Source organism: Molossus molossus, unplaced genomic scaffold (assembly GCF_014108415.1).
Source record: "Molossus molossus isolate mMolMol1 unplaced genomic scaffold, mMolMol1.p scaffold_m16_p_2, whole genome shotgun sequence".
NCBI classification, from domain to species: domain Eukaryota; kingdom Metazoa; phylum Chordata; class Mammalia; order Chiroptera; family Molossidae; genus Molossus; species Molossus molossus.
In genome coordinates, this window is record NW_023425355.1 from 51,244,801 (window position 1) to 51,253,652 (window position 8,852).

Consider the following 8,852-nt stretch of genomic DNA (forward strand, 5'->3'; position numbering starts at 1 on the left):
AGCAGTGTACTAGAGTCCCCTTTTCTCCACATCCTCACCAGCACTTGTTTGAAGATTTGTTGATGGCAGCCATTCTGGCAAGTATGAGGTGATATCTCATAGTCATTTTAACTTTCATCTCTCTGATGATTTGTGACATTGAGCATTTTTTCATGTCTCCTGGCCATTTGTATGTCCTTTTTAGAGAAGTGTCTATTTAGGTCATCTGCCCATTTTTAATTGGATTTTTTGTCTTTCTTTTGTTGAATTGTATGAGTACTCTATATAATTTGAATATTAACCCCTTATTAGATGTATCACTGGCAAACATGTTCTCCCAGAGAGTGGGTTCCCTTTTCATTTTGATGCTGGTTTATTTTGCCATGCAGAAGCTTTTCAGTTTGATGTAGTTCCATTTATTGACTTTTTCCTTTGTTTCCCTTGCCCTAGGTGATGTATCAGTGAAAATTCCTTTATGTATGATGTCTAATATTTTTCTGCCTATGTTTTCTTCTATAATTTTTATGGTTTCATGAGTTGAATTTAGGTATTTTATCCATTTCAAGTTTATTCTTGTGTATGGTGTAAGTGGGTTGTCTAGTCTCATTTTTTTTTTTTTGCATATACCTGTCCAATATTCCCAGTACCATTTATTGAAGAGACTGTCTTTTATCCATTGTATGCCCTTGTCTCCTTTGTCGAATATTGATTGATCATACTATCTTGGGTCAATTTCTGGGTTCTCCGTTCTGTTCCATTGATCTGTATGTCATTTCCTGTGCCAATACCAGGCTGCATTGATTATTAAGGCTTTGTAGTATAACTTGATATCTGGAATTATGATCCCTTCCACTTTGTTCTTTTTAAAAATTGCTATGGCTATATGAGGTCATTTTGGTTTCATATAAACTTTTGGAATATTCTAGATCTGTGAAATAAGCCATTGATATGTTAATAGGGATCACATTGAATCTATAGATTGCTTTGGGTAATATAGACAGTTTAATGATGTTGATTCTTCCAATCCATGAACATGGTATATGCTTCCACTTCTTTTTTTTTTTTTTTTTTTTTTTTTTTTTATCCTCACCCGAGGACATTTTTCGATATTTTGTTCAGATAGAGTGAGCGGGAGAGACAGAGAGAGAAACATCGACTTGAAAGCGACACATCGAGTGGTTGCCACCCACACAACCCAACCAGGGCTGGGGACAAACTGCAACCAAGGTACGTGCCCTTAGCGGGAACCGAACCCATGTCTCTCCAGACCGCAGGCCGACGCTCTAACCGCTGAGCCAAACCGGCCAGGGCTGCTTCCACTTCTTTATCTCATTCTTTATTTCTTTTCAATGCCCTGTATTTTTCTGAGAACAGGTCTTTTACCTCCTTAGTTAAGTTTATTCCTAGGTATATTTTTACTTGTTGTTGCAATGGTAAATGGGATTGTTTTTTAAATTTCCCTTTCTAAATGTTCACTGTTTGTATATAATAATACCATTGATTTCTGGATGTTAATTTTGTATCCTGCTACTTTGGCAAATTCATTTATTAAATCTAGCTGATTGTTGATGGAATCTTTAGTGTACAATATCATGCCATCTGTGGATAATGATAGTTTCACTTCCTCCTTTACAATTTGGATGCCTTTTACTTTTTCTTGTTATCTAATTGCTGTGGCTAAGACTTCCAGTACTATGTTAATAAGAGTGGTGAAAGTGGGAATCCCTGTCTTGTTCCTGTTCTTAAGGGAAATGCTTTTTGTTTTTGCCCATTGAGTATGATGTTGGCTGTAGGTTTTTTATATATGGCCTTTATTATGTTGAGATATGATCCCTCTATTCCCACTTTGCTGAGTGCTTTTATCAGAAATTGGTGCTGGATTTTTTTCAAATTCTTTCTCAGCATCTATTGATATGATCATATGATTATTATTTTTCATTTTGATTATGTGATGTATCACATTTATTGATTTGTTATTATTGTGCTAGTCTTGCATCACTGGGGTGAATTCCACTTTGTAATGGTGAATAATTTTTAAAAATATATTGATGGATTTGTCCAGCCGGTGTGGCTTAGTGGCTGAGTGTTGACCTACACTCAAGAGGTCACCAGTTTGATTTCCTGTCAGGGCACATGCACATGTTGAGGGCCAAATCCTCAGTGAGGGGCATGCAGGAGGTGGCCAGTTGATATTCTCTCTCATTGATTTTTCTATCTCTCTTCCTCTTCCTTCCTCTCTCTGAAATCAATAAAGAAAAAAATATATATTGCTGGATTTGATTTGCTAATATTTTGTTGAGGATTTTGGCGTCTATGTTCATGAGGGATATTGGCCTGTAGTTTTCTTTTTTTTTCTTTGTAGTGTTTTAACTGGTTTTGTAATCAGGATTATTCAGGCCTTGTAAAAGAACTTGAAGTCTTCCCTCCTCTTGAATTTTTTTAAATAGTTTGAGGAGAATAGGTATTAGTTCTTCTTTGAATGTTCAGTAAAACACTCCTGTGAAGCTGTCTAGACCTGGGCTTTTGTTTTCTGGGAGTTTATTGATTACAACTTTAATTTCCTTAGTTGTTATTGTTCTGTTCAAGTTTTCTGACTCTTCTGGTTCAGATTTGGGAGAATGTGTGATTCTAGGAATTTGTTTATTTCATCTAGGTTGTCCAATTTGTTGGTGTATAATTGTTCATAGTATTTTTAAAAAATCCTTTGTATTTCTGTGATGTCAATTGTTGCTTCTCTGTAGTTTCTGATTTATTTATTTGGATCTTCTCTCTTTGTTTCTTGGTGGGTGTGGCTAATGGTTGATCAATCTTTTCAAAGAACCAGATCTTGTTGTTGTTTTAGTTCCTATGTCATTTATTTCTTCTCTGGCCTTTATTATTTCTTTCCTTCTACTTGCTCTGGGTTTTTCTTTTTGTTTACTTTCTAGTTCTTTATGTTGTAGGGTTATATAGTGTATTAGAATTTTTTGTTGTTGTTGTTTCTTGACATAGGCCTGTAATGCTATGACCTTCCCTCTCAGGACTGCTTTTGCTACATCCCATAGATTTTTGAATTGTTCTGTGTTCATTTTTATTGATTTCCTGGAAGTTACTAACATTTTTTTCTATCCTCACCCAAGGACATTTTTTGATATTTTGTTCAGATAGAGTGAGAGGGGGAGAGAGAGAGAGAAACATTGAAGTGAAAAAGACACATCAAGTGGTTGCCACCTACACTACCCAACCACAGCCGGGGAAAAACTGCAGCCGAGGTACGTGCCCTTAGCTGGAATCAAACCCGGGTCTCTCTGGACCACACGCCACTGCTCTAATGGCTGAGTCAAACCGGCCAGGTCCCAGGAAGTTTTTAATTTCATCCTTGATGTCATTGGTAACCCATTTATTGTTTAATAACATGCTATTCAGCCTCTATGTGTTTGAAGGTTTTTGAGTTTTTTAATTGCAATTAATTTCTGGTTTCATGCCATTTTGATCTGAGAACATGCTTAATATGAGTTCAATTTTCTTGAACTTGTAGAGACTTACTTTATGTCCTAACGTGTGGTCTATCTTTGAGAATGTACTATGTGCACTTGAGAAGAATGTATATTCTGCAGTTTTGAGGTGTAATTCTCTGTAAATATCTATTAAATCCATCTAATTTAGTGTGTCATTTAGGGTCTCTGTTTCCTTTTTATTTATTTATTTTATTTATTTATTTTTTTAAATAAATTTTTATTTATTTTTTTGTTACAGATATTTTACCTTTTTACCCCATTGGCACCCCCCACCCCACCCCTCCTCCACCCTGTCCCCGGCTTAGTTGTCCATGTCCATTGGTCATGCATACATGCATATAAGTTCTGTGGTTTATCTCTTCCCACCCACCCACCCCCCATCCCCTCTTCTGAGGGATGTCAGTCTGTGCCCTACTTCCATGTGTCTGGGTCTACTGTATTCCTCAGACTGTTATGTTCATTATATTCCGTATATAAGTGAGATCATGTGGTATTTGTCTTTTTCTGCTTGGCTTCTTTCACTTAGGATAATACTTTCCAGGTCCCTCCATGTCGTCTCAAAGGACAAGAGATCTTTCTTTCTTACCACTGCATAGTACTCCATTGTGTATATGTACCACTGCTTTTTTGTCCATTCGTCTACTGGTGGACACTTGGGCTGTTTCCAGATCTTAGCTATTGTAAATAGTGCTGCTATGAACATGGGGGTACATATATTCTTCCTGATTGGTGTTTCAGCCTTCTTAGGGTATATTCCTAGCAGTGGGATCACTGGATCAAATGGAAGTTCAATTTTTAATTTTTTGAGGTAACACCATATTGTTTTCCATAGTGGCTGCACCAGTCTGCATTCCCACCAGCAGTGTACTAGAGTCCCCTTTTCTACACACCCTCTCCAACACATGTTGGTTGATGATTTGTTGATGGCGGCCATTCTGACAGGTGTGAGGTGATACCTCATTGTTGTTTTATTTTGCATCTCTCTGATGATTAGTGATGTTGAGCATTTCTTCATATGTCTCTTGGCCATTTGTATGTCCTGTTTGGAGCTCCTCTGCCCATTTATTAATTGGGTTTTTGTCTTCCTTTTGTTGAGTTGTATGAGCACTCTATATATATTGGAAATTATCCCTTATCTGATACATCATTAGCAATGATGTTCTCCCATACAGTAGGTTGCCTTTCCATTTTCATGATTGTTTCTTTTTCTGTGCAGACGCTTTTTAGTTTGATGTAGTCCCATGTGTTCATTTTCTCCTTTATTTCTGTTGCCTTAGGTGATGTATCAGTGAAAATTCTGCTCCGTATGATGTCCGAAATTTTGTTGCCTACATTTTCTTCTAGAATTTTTATGGATTCACGGGTCACATTTATGTCTTTTATCTATTTTGAGTTTATTTTTGTGTATGGTGTAAGTTGATGGTCCAGTTTCATTTTTTTGCATGTAGCTGTCGAATTTTCCCAACACCATTTATTAAAGAGGCTGTCTTTACTCCACTGCATGCTCTTGCCACCTTTGTCAAATATTAATTGAGCGTATTGCCTTGGGTCCATTTCTGGGTTTTCAGTTCTGTTCCACTGGTCTATATGCCTGTTCTTGTGCCAGTACCAGGCTGTTTTGGTTACAGTCGCTTTGTAGTATAACCTGATATCTGGTATTGTGATACCACCTACTTTGTCCTTCTTTTTCAAGATTGCTGTGGCTATTCGGGGTCTTTTTTGGTTCCATATGAAGTTTTGAAGTATTTGTGCTAGTTCTATGAAATATGTTGTTGGTATTTTGATGGGGATTGCATTGAATCTATACATTGCTTTGGGTAGTATGGACATTTTAATTATGTTAATTCTTCCAATCCATGAACAGGGTATGTGCTACCACTTTTTTATATCTTCCTCTATTTCTTTTTTCAATGACCTGTAGTTTTCTGCAAATAGGTCCTTTACTTCTTTGGTTAAGTTTATTCCTAGGTATCGTAATTTTTTGGCATGATGGTAAATGGGATTGTTTTTTTAATTTCTCTTTCTGTGATGTCATCTTTGGTGTATAAATATGCCATCGATTTCTTGACATTAATTTTATGTCCTGCCACATTGTCAAATTCATTTATTAAATTAATGTAGGTTTTTGATGGAGTCTTTAGGGTTTTCTATGTACCATATGATGTCATCTTCATATAATGACAGTTTCACTTGCTCCTTTCCAATTTGGATCCCTTTCATTTTGTCTTCATGTGTAATAGCAGTGTGTAAGTCTTCCAGTTGTATGTTAAAAAGGAGTGGCAAAAGTGGGCATCCCTGTCTTGTTCCTGTTCTTAATGGAAATATTTTTAGTTTCTGTCCATTGATTATGATGTTGATTGTAGGTCTTTCATATATGGCCTTTATTATGTCGAGATATGATCCCTCATTCCTACATTGCTGAGCATTTTTAACAGAAATGGATGTGGGATTTTGACGAATGCTTTTTCAGCATCTATTGATATAATCATGTGGGTTTTATTCTTCATCCTATTTATGTGGTGTATCACATTTATTGATTTGCAATATTGTACCAGCCTTGCATCCCTGGAATGAATCCCACTTGGTCATGGTGAATAATTTTTTTGATGTATTTCTGGATCCGATTTGCTGTTATTTTGTTCAGGATTTTGGCATCTATGTTCATCAGAGGTATTGGTCAGTAGTTTTCTTTCCTCATAGTTTCTTTTTCTGGTTTTGGAATTAGAATTATGCTGGCCTAATAGAACGTGTTTGGAAGTCTTCCTTCTTCTTGAATTTTTTGAAATAGTTTGAGGAGAATTGGTGTGAGATCTTTTTTGAATGTTCGGTAACCCCCCCCCCCCCCGCCCCCGTGAAGCCATGTGGGCCTGGGCTTTTGTTTTCTGGGAGAGTCTTGATTACCTCTTCAATTTCCTTAGTTGTTATTGGTCTGTTCAAGTTTTCTATATCTTCCCGGTCCAGTTTTGGGAGACTGTGTGTTTCTAGAAATTTGTCCATTTCGCTTAGATTGTCGAATGTGTTGCCATATAGTTGTTCATAGTCGTTGTTAACAATTTTTTGTATTTCCCTGGTGTTGGTTGTTACTACTCCTCTTTCATTTCTGATTTTGTGTATTTGGGTTCTCTCTCTTTCTTTCTTGGTGAGTCTAGCTAAGGGTCCATCAATCTTGTTTATCTTTTCGAAAATCCAGCTCTTTGTTTCATTGATCCTTTGAATTGTTTTTTTTTTTTTGGGTCCCTATGTCATTTATTTCTGCTCTGATCTTTACTATTTCCTTCCTTCTACTTGCTCTGGGGTTTTCTTTCTGTTTGCTTTCTAATTCTTTAAGTTGTGAGGTTAGACAGTCAATTAGAAATTTTTTGAGGTAGGCCTGTTGTGCTATGAACTTCCCTCTCAGAACTGCTTTCGCTGCATCCCATAGATTTGTGTTGTTGTGTGTTCATTTTCATTGGTTTCCAGGAAGTTTTTACTTTCTTCCTTGATCTCCTCGGTGACCCATTCATTGTTTAATAACATGCTATTTAACCTCCATGTGTTGAAATGCCTTTGCATGTTCTTGTTGCAATTGATTTCTAGTTTCATACCATTGTGATCTGAGAAGATGCTTGATATGATTTCAATCTTCTTGAACTTGTAGAGATTTAGTTTGTGTCCTATCATGTGGTCTATCTTTGAGAATGTCCCATGTGCACTTGAGAAGAATGTGTATTCTGTAGTTTTGGGGTGTAATTCTCTGTAGATATCAATTAAATCCATTTGGTCTAGTGCTTCATTTAGAGTCTCTGTTTCCTTGCTAATTTTTTGCCTAGAGGATCTATCCAGTGCTGTCAACGGGGTGTTGAAGTCCCCTGCTATGATTGTATTGTTGTCGATTTCTCCTTGGAAGTCCTCCAGAAGATTTTTAATATATTTTGGTGCTCCTATATTGGGTGCATATATGTTTATCAAGGTTATATCTTCCTGTTGGATAGATCCTTTCAATATTATGTAGTGGCCGTCTTTGTCTCTAGTTATGGTCTTCATTTTGAAATCTATTTTATCAGATATGAGAATTGCTACCCCAGCTTTTTTTTGCTTTCCATTTGCTTCCTCTACTCTGCTTTTTAAACCTTCCAATGTGTTTTTCATTTCTGATATGTCATTTTTTATCTCTTCTTGATGGTTATTAATTTCCAATTGGCTTATTTTCAGTGTCACTATGTCCTTACTCATGCTTTTCAGCTTCCTCAAGAACATGGCTCTGAATTCTAGCTCTGTTAACATGCCTAATTGCTCCACATTGATCTCATCTTCGGTGGATGTCTCTTGCTCTTTCATTTGGCTTCTGTTTCTGTGTTTCTCCATTTTGGCTATCACTGTGGGCTTTGGAGCCTGTCAAGTTTTCCCTTGAGTGTTGGTGTTCTGCTGTTTGTGGCTCCCTCTCCTGTGTTTAGATGAGCGAGGGAGGACCCACGTTAAACACCACTGTCAAGTCTTACTTTCCTGGTTAAAGTTGCTAGCCCAGGAAAGGTACTGTTATCCTCTAGCTTTTTGCCTGGAGGCTAGCAGTCTAGGTTACTTGATGAGTTTTGGGTTGTCAGTTGATTTTAAAACTCTCTCAGGTGCTCAGCACAAGGGGATTTCACGAGGGTGGGGCAGATACTGTTTGTTAATGAGCCTCAATTAGCACTTCAATGGCCCACAGGCTGGGGTTGGATCTCTGAGGGAGGGGCTGCTGCCTCTCCCTAGAGCCCTGGGAAGGAGCAATATGGCCACCGTCCTGTGTGGCTGCCACTCAGCAAAAGCTCTGAGCGCCCTCCAAACCTCGAGTGTCCCGACACAGTTCCAGTCTAGTCTGCCTTCCCTCTGCCAGAGCCCAAGGTGAGTGTCTGTGGCTGTTTTAGCCTCTGTCCCGGCTGTGCGCTGTGGAGCCGCCTGGGAGTGTAACCGGAGGGCGCTGCTCACAGCTAAGGCCACTGCCGAGCTGCCGACCGTGTGCTCCCAGCCCCCGTCTCATGCCTTCGCAAGCCTACCAGGATGGAGTCAGTGTCCCTAGTTATATGGTCCTCACAAGCTGCTTTTCTGTTGCTTTTTCCCGTCAATTTGTCTGTGTTATAGTTGTAATTCCAGTTTTGTTCTGGGAGATGGTCTGTGTAGCTTCCGTTCACTCCACCGCCATTTTTGTTTCCAAAGAGTCACTGTTTTTAATCTGGACAGATATTTGCTCCATAAAAAGGATGAAATCTTACTACCTGGGACAACATGGACCTAGAGGGCATTGTCCTGGGTGAAATGAGTCACAGTGAAGGACAAGTACCATATGATTTCATTTCCATGTGGGATCTTTTATCTTGTGACCTTGCTACACTTATTAGTTTTAGTTGCTTTTCCATAGAT